Source organism: Phascolarctos cinereus, unplaced genomic scaffold (genome assembly GCF_003287225.1).
Source record: "Phascolarctos cinereus isolate Bilbo 61053 unplaced genomic scaffold, phaCin_HiC Scaffold_6;HRSCAF=336, whole genome shotgun sequence".
NCBI classification, from domain to species: domain Eukaryota; kingdom Metazoa; phylum Chordata; class Mammalia; order Diprotodontia; family Phascolarctidae; genus Phascolarctos; species Phascolarctos cinereus.
Window position 1 is genome coordinate 78,947 of NW_027556069.1, and position 13,266 is coordinate 92,212.

Below are 13,266 nucleotides of genomic sequence, written 5' to 3' on the forward strand. Positions count from 1 at the left end.
ACAGCTAGAGAGAATGCCCAGGGCTCAGAGATTGGAGTGTCTTGTTCGTGGAAGAGCCAGGAAGCCAGTGTCACTGGGTAAAGAGTGAGAGGTCAGGGGCCCCGAGGGAGGGATGCAGGGGGTGGGGTTGGAAACTGGTGTAGCAGGTAGTACAGGTGGTAGACTGGAATCGTAGGAAGGGGCTAGGTTATGAAGGGCTTCGAATGCCAAGTAGAGGATTTTGTATTTGATCTTGGAGACCAGAGGAAGCTCCTGCAGTTTATTGAGTAGGGGGCTGACATGGTCAGATCTGCACTTTTGGAGAATCATTTTAGTGCCTGACTGGAAGACAGACTGGAGTGGGGAGGGACTTGAGGCAGGCAGACCCTCCCCCTCCCCCCAGCAAGCTATTGTAACAGTCTAGGTGTGAGGTGATGGGGCTTACACTGGAGTGGCAGCTTTGTTAGAAGAGACAAGGAGGCATATTTGAGAGATGTTGCAAAGGTAAAATCTGCAGGCCTTGGCAACAGCTTGGCTAAGGGGTGGGTGGGGGTGAGAGAAAGTGAGGAGTTCAAGATGACTCCTAGGTTGTGAGGCTGGGGGACAGGGAGGATGGTAGCGCCCTCTACAGTAATAGGGAAGGTAGGAGGGGGAAAGGGATTTTAGGGGGAAAGAAAATGAGTTCCATCTTGGACATGTTGAGCTTAAGATGCCTACTGGACATTCCGTTCAAGGTGTCTGAAAGACAGTTGGAGATGAGAGATTGGAGGTCAGGAGAGAGAAGGATAGGCAGATATGAGAATTGTCAGCATAGAGATAATAATTGAATTTACGGGAGCTGATGAGATCACCGAAGTGAAGTAGTCTGGAAGGAGAAGAACAGAGGACCCAGGACAGAACCTCAGGGACACCTACAGTTAGAGGTGATGTGGATGAAGATCCAGCAAAGAAGGCAGAGAAGGAGTAGTCAGAGAGGGGAGGAGAACCGGGAGAGAGAAGGGGGTGTCCTGAAAACCTAGAGAGAGGAGAGATTCAAGGAGGAGTGCTCAGCAGTGTCAAAGGCTGCAAAGAGGTCAAGGAAAATGAGGACCGAGAAAAAGCCACTGGCTTTGGTAACTAGGAGATCATTGGTAACTTTGGAGAAAACCATTTTGGTGGAATGATGAGGTCAGAAGCTGGATTGTAAGGGGTTAAGTAGTGAGAGGAAGTGAAGGCTCCTATTGTAGACAGCCTCTTCAAAGAGGTCAGCCACAAAGGGCAGAAGAGATATAAGAAGAAAGTGAACTTTGATAGAAGGATCAAGTGAGGGTTTTGGGGTTTTGGTTTGTGGGGTTTTTTTTGAGAATGGCAAAGACATGGACATGTTTGTAGGCAGTAGGGAAGAAGCCAGCAGACAGGAAGAGATTGAAAATAGGTGGTAGAGTAGGGAAGACAGAGAAGGCAGTCTGTTGGAGGGCGTGGGATAGGATGGAATCACTCATGGAGGTAGAGGGGTTAGCCTTGGTAAGGAGTAAGGCCACCTCATCCCATGAGACAACTGGACCATTGGAACTCTGGGATCTACTGTGCCTTGATGAGGCAGCCTGGGACCTTCAAAGAACAAATTGGGGGTGGGGGAGGTGGACACTGCAGCGGGGCAAGTCCTAGAGAAGTCATTACTGGAAGAGACTTTAGTTTTCCAAAGAGAGGTCAACAGAACAGGAGCACTGCAATGTCCTGCCACGCTGAAAAGGCTTCAAATACAGGCCTGTAGGGTTACTAACCATATGTCTATCTATCTGTCTGATTACATAAGTATATGTGTTTTTGTTGCTGTTGTTCAGTCATTTTCAATGACGTCTGACTCTTTGGGAACCCATTTGGGGTTTTCTTGGCAAAGATACTGGAGTCGTTTGCCATTTCCTTCTCCAGCTCATTTGACAGATGAAAAACCTGAGGCAAGCAGGATTAAATGACTTGCCCAGGGTCACACAGCTAGTAAATATCTGAGGCCAGATTTGAACTCAGGAAGCTGAACAGGCCACCTAGCTGACCCCATGGAGATATACATATATACATATGCATACACATATACATACATGTATGTATGTATCTATAATATCTATATCTCTGTCTGTATCTATATCTATAGGTCTTGGTTCTGTTTGCTGTATCCTGGGAGGTTCATCAGCAGGCTGACTGTGGAGTGATGAATTGGGGCAGGAAGAGGTTAGGGTTATCACAGGCCAGCTACTGAGTACTGGGGATGGGGAGAGGTGAGGTTTGTATTGATGGAGGCAGTGCCCATGTTGACCAAGTCATGGATCCTTGAAGTGTTGATGCCAGAAAGAGGATGTTATTCAGAAGCTAATTCATTATCAGAATGAGGGTGGCCTTCTGCTTGCCATGAACCCAAAGCACAATAAATGTGCTCTACTCTTGGGGGTTCCCCTTGCTCCCTGTACATGAAGTCATGTGTCAGTGACATTCTAAGGTCCAATGAAGTGGGCCCCCTTATGCCATTCTTCCCTAAGGCTCAATTCAGTGTTTTGCTTTTGTTTTTTGTTGTTTTTTTTTTTAATTAACAAGCATTTATTCTCTTCTCTCCTCCCCCCGCCCCCACTGAAAAATATGGAACACTTCACGTATTTGAGTGTTATCCTTGCACTGGGATCAGGCTAATCTGTTCCTGGTTGTTTTAATTTTAATGTGAGTGCTCTCAATGTTTTACCAACGGATTAGAGAAAGAATCACTCCAGGCTGCTTTAAACAGGGCAGTGTGTGTGTGTGTGTGTGTGTGTGTGTGTGTGATTCCATTGAAATTGAGTATAGAAAACATGCCAACTGTAAGAACTCTGATCAACCCAATGACAGGCCAGGATTCCAGAGAACCAATGATGGAAAAAGCTGCCTACCTTCTGCCTGAGAGGTGATAGACTCATGGTGCAGAATGACACATTTGGACATGGCTAATGTGAGAATTTGTTTTGCTGGACTATGAATATTTCATACGAGGGCTTTGTCTTTTTTTTCTTTTCTTCAATGGTAGGGGTGCTTAGGAGAGAAAATTGATTTTTGGTCATTGAAAAAATGTAATTTTTAAAAAGCAACCAACAAGAAGAAATGAACTGTCTCTGGAAGAGAAATATGTAATGTCGAGTATAAGATTACTGACCATTTGTTTTCACCTACAGAGAAAATTCTAGGGAAACCAAGTGTCAGAAGTCCTTAAGAGGTAAAATCCAATTCCTAGTTTCTGCATGATAAAAACCTTTTTTTTTTTTCATAGCCAATTGGTCACCATTATAATTCATAGCCAATGGCAATTCCTGCCTTTCAAATCTGGAATGAACAAGGGCTTTTGCCACTATCTGCTCCTTCCCCAGTCCCCCCTCCCCCCATATTATAGTTGGGCAAACAAATGTGCCAGAGCTGGAAAAGGCTAATCTTTGAGGGGGAAGCAATAATTTACCCTCTGCACAAGTCACACAGGTGTTCACTTTGTGTTCTATTCTTTTCCTGGAGAAGGGAGACAATCAATCAATCAGTCAATATTTATTAAATGCCTACACAGCTAAGCTCTGGAGAGGGGGGTGGGAGAAAGCCAAAAAAGACAGTCCCTGCTCTCAAAGAGATCACAGTCTAATGGGAGAGAAAACAGACAAACAAATATATACAAAGCAAGCATATCCAGGTTAGATGGGAAATAATTAGCAGATGGAAGGCACTGAAATTAAGAGGGGTTGGGAAGACTTCCTGTAGAAGTTGGGATTTTAGTTGGGACATAAAGGAAGCCAGCGAGGTCAGTAGTCAGAGTGGAAGAGAGAGAGCATTCCAGGCATGGGGACAGCCAGAGAGAATGCCCAGGGCTGAGAGAGTGGAGTGTCTTGTTCGTGGAAGACCCAGGAAGCCAGTGCCACTGGATTAAAGAGTGGGAGGTCAGGGGCCCTGTCATTTAACATGAACTTAATTTTCCATGCTCTGACTTTTAATGGCTAACAATAGAAAGGCAAAAGCATACCTTTAAGCCGCTTTGTCTAACAATTTTGTGGCCATAGAAAAATGTCTATTAACCCACAATTTGTGCATTAGTCTATTTCCTATTTCTCTGCTACCCCAAGATTCTCTTCCTTTCCTTCTAGGAAGAGCTTATAACAGCACATGCATCTATCTATCCTCTCAGAGCTGCCTTCTTTGTCCTCTCACCCGAGCAGGTATCCTGATGTAGTGATAAAACTCCTGAGAGACAGAGTTTCTGGGTTATTAATAATCAATTTATTAGTTAGGTTAAATGGCAGTCTATAAATTGATATTTAGTAGTTTCTCTAGGTGAACAACGATGCCAAGGGAGACCCTGAAATGCCTTAAATCCGTTATGAAATTTAACTCCAGTAATAAGTGAAACTCAGTCTTGATTGGTGGATGTGATTTTGTCTTTCCATTGTTAGCCATTAAAAGTCAGAGCATGGAAAATTAAGTTCATAGTAAAATCCACTGATGAAGATTAAGTTTGGGATTAGAACTTGGATCAGATATCAGCCAAGACACTAGATTTTTTATGACATCTGTTTGGAATAAAACCTCTGCTTTCCTGTTCTAGGATATATAGGATACCCTGGCAATTCGCATCACTGAGAATGGGGTTTCCCAAGGTGACTCTGCTCCATTTAGTGACCCTAACCCTAATATCATGCTGAGGGCATTTCAGACAGACATTACAGGAACCGTACAAAGGTGCCCTTTGAAATGATGAAAATGGGAGAACAAGGAATAATTTACCTATCAGATCTATGGAACCAGAAGAATTCATGACCAAACAGGAGATGGAGAACATTATAAAAAGCAAAATGGATAATTTTGATTACATTAAATTGAAAAGTTTTTGCACAAACAAAGCCAATGCAACTAAAATTAGAAGGAACGTAGAAAACTGGGAAAGAATTTTTACAACCAGTCTCTCTGATAAAGGCCTCATTTCTAAAATATATAGAGAATTAAGACAAATTTATAAGACTACAAGCTATTCCCCAATTGATAAATGGTCAAAGGATATGAACAGACAGTTCTCAGATGAAGAAATTAAAGCCATCTAGTCATATGAAAAAATGCTCTAAATCATTATTGATTAGAGAAATGCAAATCAAAACAACTCTGAGGCACCACATCACACCTATCAGATTGGCCAACATGACAAAACAGGAAAATGATAAATGTTGGAGAAGATGTGGGAAAATTGGAACACTACTACATTGTTGGTGGAGTTGTGAAATGATCCAACCATTTTGGAGAACAATTTGGAACTATGCCCAAAGGGCTACAAAAATGTGCATACCCTTTGATTCAGCAGTAGCACTTCTAGGGCTATATCCCAAAGAGATCAAACAAATGGGAAAAGGACCCACATGTACAAAAATATTCATAGCAGCTCTTTTTGTGGTGGCAAAGAATTGGAAATTCAGAGGATACCCATCAATTGGAGAATGGCTGAGCAAATGTGGTGGTATATGAATGTAATGGAATACTATTGTGCTGTAAGAAATGATGAACAGGCTGACTTCAGAAAAACCTGGAAAGACTTATATGGTCTGATGCTGAGTGAAGTGAGCAGAACCAAGAAGACTTTGTACACAATAACAGCCACATTATGCAATGACTAAGATTGTTAAATCTTCACAGCATTACGAGGATCTAAGACACCTCCAGAGGACTTGGGATGGAAAATGCTGTCCACATCCAAAGAAAGAACTATGGAAGTCGAATAGCTATCACTTATTTTTACCTTCTGTTGAGTTTTGTTTCATCTTTCTGATGGTTCCTCCTATTGTTTTTAATTTTTACTTACAACTTCACTAATGTGAGAATATGTTTAATGGGTATGTAAATGTAAAGCCTATATCAGATGGGGTGCTGTCTTGGGGAGGGTAGGGGGGAGAAAGGGGGAGAAAAATTTTCAACTCAAAAGCATATGGAAGTGATTGTTGATAAATCAAAATAAATTAATAAAATTTAAAAAAAAAGAAATGGTGAAAGAGCAATTGTACAAACTGAATATAATTGCCCTCTGGGACTATTTGTAAGCAGCAAAGACCACAGCTTGATGAGGCTGAAATTTCATGGAAATCAGTTTAAACCAACTGGGATTTGAAAGAAAAAGGAAAATGAGCTAGGTTAGTCCATCTTCCCTATTACGGTAGAGGACTGCACCAAACTTCCAATCCTTCAGGCTCACGACCTAGGAATCATACCTCACTCCTCACTATCTCTCACGGCCCATATCCAAGCTCTTGCCAAGGCTAGTCGATCTCACCCTCTCCTAATGTACCCCCTTCTCTCCTCTGACACCCTGGTGCAGGTCCTCATCAACTAATGCCTTGATTATTGCAACAGGCTACTGGAGGGGCTGCCTGCCTTAAATATCTTACCCCTCAGCTGCCAAAGTGATTTTCATGAAGCGAAGGTCTGATTTTGTCACACACAACCGAACTGAAGAAACGCCTGTGGCCCCTTATTGCCTCCAGGAGCAAATGCAAAATATTCTATTTGGCATTCAAAGCACTTCATAACCAAGACCAGTCTTACCTTACCAGTCTTCTTACACTTTATTTCTTCCCCAACAGGTATTCTTTAGTCCAGCGACCCCAGCTGCCTAGCTATTCCACAAACAAGACACTCCATCTCTGACTATCAATTTATAGACTGCCAATTAACCTAACTAATAAATTGATTATTAATAACCCAGAAACTCTGTCTCTCAGGAGTTTTATCACTACATCAGGATACCTGCTCGGGTGAGAGGACAAAGAAGGCAGCTCTGAGAGGATAGATAGATGCATGTGCTGTTATAAGCTCTTCCTAGAAGGAAAGGAAGAGAATCTTGGGGTAGCAGAGAAATAGGAAATAGACTAATGCACAAATTGTGGGTTAATAGACATTTTTCTATGGCCACAAAATTGTTAGACAAAGCGGCTTAAAGGTATGCTTTTGCCTTTCTATTGTTAGCCATTAAAAGTCAGAGCATGGAAAATTAAGTTCATGTTAAATGACAGGGCCCCTGACCTCCCACTCTTTAATCCAGTGGCACTGGCTTCCTGGGTCTTCCACGAACAAGACACTCCACTCTCTCAGCCCTGGGCATTCTCTCTGGCTGTCCCCATGCCTGGAATGCTCTCTCTCTTCCACTCTGACTACTGACCTCGCTGGCTTCCTTTATGTCCCAACTAAAATCCCAACTTCTACAGGAAGTCTTCCCAACCCCTCTTAATTTCAGTGCCTTCCATCTGCTAATTATTTCCCATCTAACCTGGATATGCTTGCTTTGTATATATTTGTTTGTCTGTTTTCTCTCCCATTAGACTGTGATCTCTTTGAGAGCAGGGACTGTCTTTTTTGGCTTTCTCCCACCCCCCTCTCCAGAGCTTAGCTGTGTAGGCATTTAATAAATATTGACTGATTGATTGATTGTCTCCCTTCTCCAGGAAAAGAATAGAACACAAAGTGAACACCTGTGTGACTTGTGCAGAGGGTAAATTATTGCTTCCCCCTCAAAGATTAGCCTTTTCCAGCTCTGGCACATTTGTTTGCCCAACTATAATATGGGGGAGGGGGACTGGGGAAGGAGCAGATAGTGGCAAAAGCCCTTGTTCATTCCAGATTTGAAAGGCAGGAATTGCCATTGGCTATGAATTATAATGGTGACCAATTGGCTATGAAAAAAAAAAAGGTTTTTATCATGCAGAAACTAGGAATTGGATTTTACCTCTTAAGGACTTCTGACACTTGGTTTCCCTAGAATTTTCTCTGTAGGTGAAAACAAATGGTCAGTAATCTTATACTCGACATTACATATTTCTCTTCCAGAGACAGTTCATTTCTTCTTGTTGGTTGCTTTTTAAAAAATTACATTTTTTCAATGACCAAAAATCAATTTTCTCTCCTAAGCACCCCTACCATTGAAGAAAAGAAAAAAAAGACAAAGCCCTCGTATGAAATATTCATAGTCCAGCAAAACAAATTCTCACATTAGCCATGTCCAAATGTGTCATTCTGCACCATGAGTCTATCACCTCTCAGGCAGAAGGTAGGCAGCTTTTTCCATCATTGGTTCTCTGGAATCCTGGCCTGTCATTGGGTTGATCAGAGTTCTTACAGTTGGCATGTTTTCTATACTCAATTTCAATGGAATCACACACACACACACACACACACACACACACACACTGCCCTGTTTAAAGCAGCCTGGAGTGATTCTTTCTCTAATCCGTTGGTAAAACATTGAGGAGCACTCACATTAAAATTAAAACAACCAGGAACAGATTAGCCTGATCCCAGTGCAAGGATAACACTCAAATACGTGAAGTGTTCCATATTTTTCAGTGGGGGCGGGGGGAGGAGAGAAGAGAATAAATGCTTGTTAATTAAAAAAAAAAACAACAAAAACAAAAGCAAACACTGAATTGAGCCTTAGGGAAGAATGGCATAAGGGGGCCCACTTCATTGGACCTTAGAATGTCACTGACACATGACTTCATGTACAGGGAGCAAGGGGAACCCCCAAGAGTAGAGCACATTTATTGTGCTTTGGGTTCATGGCAAGCAGAAGGCCACCCTCATTCTGATAATGAATTAGCTTCTGAATAACATCCTCTTTCTGGCATCAACACTTCAAGGATCCATGACTTGGTCAACATGGGCACTGCCTCCATCAATACAAACCTCACCTCTCCCCATCCCCAGTACTCAGTAGCTGGCCTGTGATAACCCTAACCTCTTCCTGCCCCAATTCATCACTCCACAGTCAGCCTGCTGATGAACCTCCCAGGATACAGCAAACAGAACCAAGACCTATAGATATAGATACAGACAGAGATATAGATATTATAGATACATACATACATGTATGTATATGTGTATGCATATGTATATATGTATATCTCCATGGGGTCAGCTAGGTGGCCTGTTCAGCTTCCTGAGTTCAAATCTGGCCTCAGATATTTACTAGCTGTGTGACCCTGGGCAAGTCATTTAATCCTGCTTGCCTCAGGTTTTTCATCTGTCAAATGAGCTGGAGAAGGAAATGGCAAACGACTCCAGTATCTTTGCCAAGAAAACCCCAAATGGGTTCCCAAAGAGTCAGACGTCATTGAAAATGACTGAACAACAGCAACAAAAACACATATACTTATGTAATCAGACAGATAGATAGACATATGGTTAGTAACCCTACAGGCCTGTATTTGAAGCCTTTTCAGCGTGGCAGGACATTGCAGTGCTCCTGTTCTGTTGACCTCTCTTTGGAAAACTAAAGTCTCTTCCAGTAATGACTTCTCTAGGACTTGCCCCTGCAGTGTCCACCTCCCCCACCCCCAATTTGTTCTTTGAAGGTCCCAGGCTGCCTCATCAAGGCACAGTAGATCCCAGAGTTCCAATGGTCCAGTTGTCTCATGGATGAGGTGGCCTTACTCCTTACCAAGGCTAACCCCTCTACCTCCATGAGTGATTCCATCCTATCCCACGCCCTCCAACAGACTGCCTTCTCTGTCTTCCCTACTCTACCACCTATTTTCAATCTCTTCCTGTCTGCTGGCTTCTTCCCTACTGCCTACAAACATGTCCATGTCTTTGCCATTCTCAAAAAAAACCCCACAAACCAAAACCCCAAAACCCTCACTTGATCCTTCTATCAAAGTTCACTTTCTTCTTATATCTCTTCTGCCCTTTGTGGCTGACCTCTTTGAAGAGGCTGTCTACAATAGGAGCCTTCACTTCCTCTCACTACTTAACCCCTTACAATCCAGCTTCTGACCTCATCATTCCACCAAAATGGTTTTCTCCAAAGTTACCAATGATCTCCTAGTTACCAAAGCCAGTGGCTTTTTCTCGGTCCTCATTTTCCTTGACCTCTTTGCAGCCTTTGACACTGCTGAGCACTCCTCCTTGAATCTCTCCTCTCTCTAGGTTTTCAGGACACCCCCTTCTCTCTCCCGGTTCTCCTCCTCCCTCTCTGACTACTCCTTCTCTGCCTTCTTTGCTGGATCTTCATCCACATCATGCCCTCTAACTGTAGGTGTCCCTGAGGTTCTGTCCTGGGTCCTCTGTTCTTCTCCTTCCAGACTACTTCACTTCGGTGATCTCATCAGCTCCCGTAAATTCAATTATTATCTCTATGCTGACAATTCTCATATCTGCCTATCCTTCTCTCTCCTGACCTCCAATCTCTCATCTCCAACTGTCTTTCAGACACCTTGAACGGAATGTCCAGTAGGCATCTTAAGCTCAACATGTCCAAGATGGAACTCATTTTCTTTCCCCCTAAAATCCCTTTCCCCCTCCTACCTTCCCTATTACTGTAGAGGGCGCTACCATCCTCCCTGTCCCCCAGCCTCACAACCTAGGAGTCATCTTGAACTCCTCACTTTCTCTCACCCCCACCCACCCCTTAGCCAAGCTGTTGCCAAGGCCTGCAGATTTTACCTTTGCAACATCTCTCAAATATGCCTCCTTGTCTCTTCTAACAAAGCTGCCACTCCAGTGTAAGCCCCATCACCTCACACCTAGACTGTTACAATAGCTTGCTGGGGGGAGGGAGGGTCTGCCTGCCTCAAGTCCCTCCCCACTCCAGTCTGTCTTCCAGTCAGGCACTAAAATGATTCTCCAAAAGTGCAGATCTGACCATGTCAGCCCCCTACTCAATAAACTGCAGGAGCTTCCTCTGGTCTCCAAGATCAAATACAAAATCCTCTACTTGGCATTCGAAGCCCTTCATAACCTAGCCCCTTCCTACGATTCCAGTCTACCACCTGTACTACCTGCTACACCAGTTTCCAACCCCACCCCCTGCATCCCTCCCTCGGGCCCCTGACCTCTCACTCTTTACCCAGTGACACTGGCTTCCTGGCTCTTCCACGAACAAGACACTCCAATCTCTGAGCCCTGGGCATTCTCTCTAGCTGTCCCCATGCCTGGAATGCTCTCTCTCCTCTGCTCTGACTACCGAGCTCCCTGGCTTCCTTAAATCCCAACTAAAATCTCACCTTCTACAGGAAGCCTTTCCCAACCCTCTTATATTCCAGTGCCTTCCCTCTGTTAATTATTTCCTATTATCCTGGATATAGCTTTCTTTGTCTTTGTTTGCCCGTCATCTCCCCTATTAGATTCTAAGCTTCTTAAAGGCAGGGACAGGTTTTTGCCTCTTTCTGTATCCCCATCGCTTAACACAGTGCTTGGCACGTAATACATGGTTATTGATTGATTGTAGGTAATATTTATATAGCACTTGAGAGTTTACAAATTGCTTTCCACTAGTTTTACATTTGGTACTCACAACAACCCCATGAAATAGGTGCTATTATCATGCCATTTTGCAAGTGAGGAAAATGAGGTAAGAGCTCTGAGAGTTCTGAACTGTCTGAGGCAGCATTCAAACAAATGTCTTCATTAGCCCAAGTCTAAAACAAGACCACCTAGCAAATGGACTATTTTGAATACGTAAATTGAAAAGATTTTGCACAACTAAGTCAACATAGTTAAAACTAACAGGGAAACAGTCAGCTGTGAACACAGTATTTGTATTCCATTTCTTGGATAAAGGTCTGACATCCAAGGTGAATAAGGAATTGATACAAATATCTAAGACCAAGAGCCATTACACAATAGATGTGACCAGGCTGCTGGTTCTCAAGGGAAGAAATCCAAGCTATCAAACAACCACATGAAACATTGCTCCAAATCATTAATATAAGTTCTGGCTCTCTGGCTCTGGCTCTGGCTCTCTGGTTCTGTCTCTCTCTGTCTGTCTCTCCCTCCCTTCCTCCTTCTCTCCTCCCTCCTTCCTTCTCTCTCTCTGCTCTGTCTCTCTGTCTCTCTCTGTCTCTGTTTCTCCCTCTCCCCTCCCCTTCTTTTGCCACTCCCCCCCCCCAAGGAAAGAGATGGTCTTGTCAAATCCTGCTCCTGTGCAATGAAGGTTTTTTGTTTGCAGAGAAATTGTTTCTCCAGAGGGAGGAGGAGAGATCAATAGATTGCAACAGCATCTTTGCTCCCTTGCTTATCCATCTATGCTGAACAACAATGTTGGGGAAAAGTCAAAAATGTAGCGATGTCTTATCTACCAACGATGTCTCAGTTCCCTTTGGATTAGTTACGGACAAAAGTTATATTCTGAGGGACGACTTTCCTCTCCAGTATCTGTGCAAGGTCACAGTTGTAGAAACAAAGGACTGGAAACTAGAAACTTTGGCAAGTTATAGGGTTTCCCCACTTGTGAAGATAGAATTTGTTTATTGTAGTAGAAAAAGGACCTCTTCTCAGGTAAAGGGAGAAGCTTTTATTTGTGTTATTTAGTCAGGGGAAGGAAGCCCATAGTCAGTACATGCATTTACAGAAGAGGATAAGAATGATGATAATGAATCATAGTATTAGCTAACATTTATATAGCACCTTAAGGTTTGCAGAATACTTCACACATGTTATGTAATTATTATTCACCCATGTTATTTCATTTAATTCTTCCAACAATCTTGTGAGGTAGGTGAGGTGCTATAATTATCTCCATTTTTACAGATGAGGAAACTGAAGCAAGTGAAGTGACTTGCCCAGGGTCATACAGCTCCTAGTGTCTGAGGCAGAATTCAAACTCGGGCCTGCCTCACTGCAGGCACAGCATACCAACCATTATGATGCCTGCCTATTGCCTGCAAAGGCCAACTGATCACTTTCTTCATCACCATTCTTGCCTTTAGCATCCCACCTCCACTCCTTCTTCTCCTGAGCCACTTTGAAATAGCTTTGTCCAGGACTCAGAAGTGTAATGTTTTGCAGTAAAAACACCCTGTGCTTTTGAAATAGGTTACACACACTTGATGAGGTCCAGTGGGACCCCAACACTCTTTCTGCCAGAGAACACTGACCATTGTCAGACTCTCGTGGGTTGGCAGAGTTGGTGCAGTTACCCCAACTCCTCACTATAACACATGGGAGCTATGGAGCACACCAGTTTGTGATTTCCTACTGGTGGCTGCCTGTTTCTGTAGGTGTCTACTTGTGTAAGCCCTTACTCATCCCTCATGTGTCTGCAGTCTGTGTACCCATGGGGTTAGTTCACACACGTGAGGAGAGGGAGGTGAGGAAAAGCATTATAGGCATAGGGGACAGCTATTGGAAAGGTGAGGAGTCAGGAGATGGGCGTGGGGTGGGGTTGGTGGGTGCTATTTGAGGAATAGCACGAAGGGCAGTGTGGCTGGATCTTAGGGGGTGCAAACCGTCAAAGGACTGGAAAAGTAGTGTAACTGGGGTCTGGTTTTGGTAGGGACAGCC

At 43.5% G+C, this 13,266-nt stretch overlaps 2 non-coding genes across 2 annotated transcripts; one reads left to right on the plus strand and one right to left on the minus strand.

Moving 5' to 3' along the window:
• Window positions 1–2,583: 2,583 nt before the first annotated feature.
• On the minus strand, window positions 2,584–2,689 carry LOC144458187 (U6 spliceosomal RNA). Its single transcript, XR_013487747.1, has one exon. It is a non-coding gene; the product is annotated as a U6 spliceosomal RNA (small nuclear RNA).
• A 5,532-nt stretch (window positions 2,690–8,221) lies between these two features.
• Window positions 8,222–8,328, plus strand: LOC144458188 (U6 spliceosomal RNA). Its single transcript, XR_013487748.1, has one exon. It is a non-coding gene; the product is annotated as a U6 spliceosomal RNA (small nuclear RNA).
• Window positions 8,329–13,266: the final 4,938 nt, after the last annotated feature.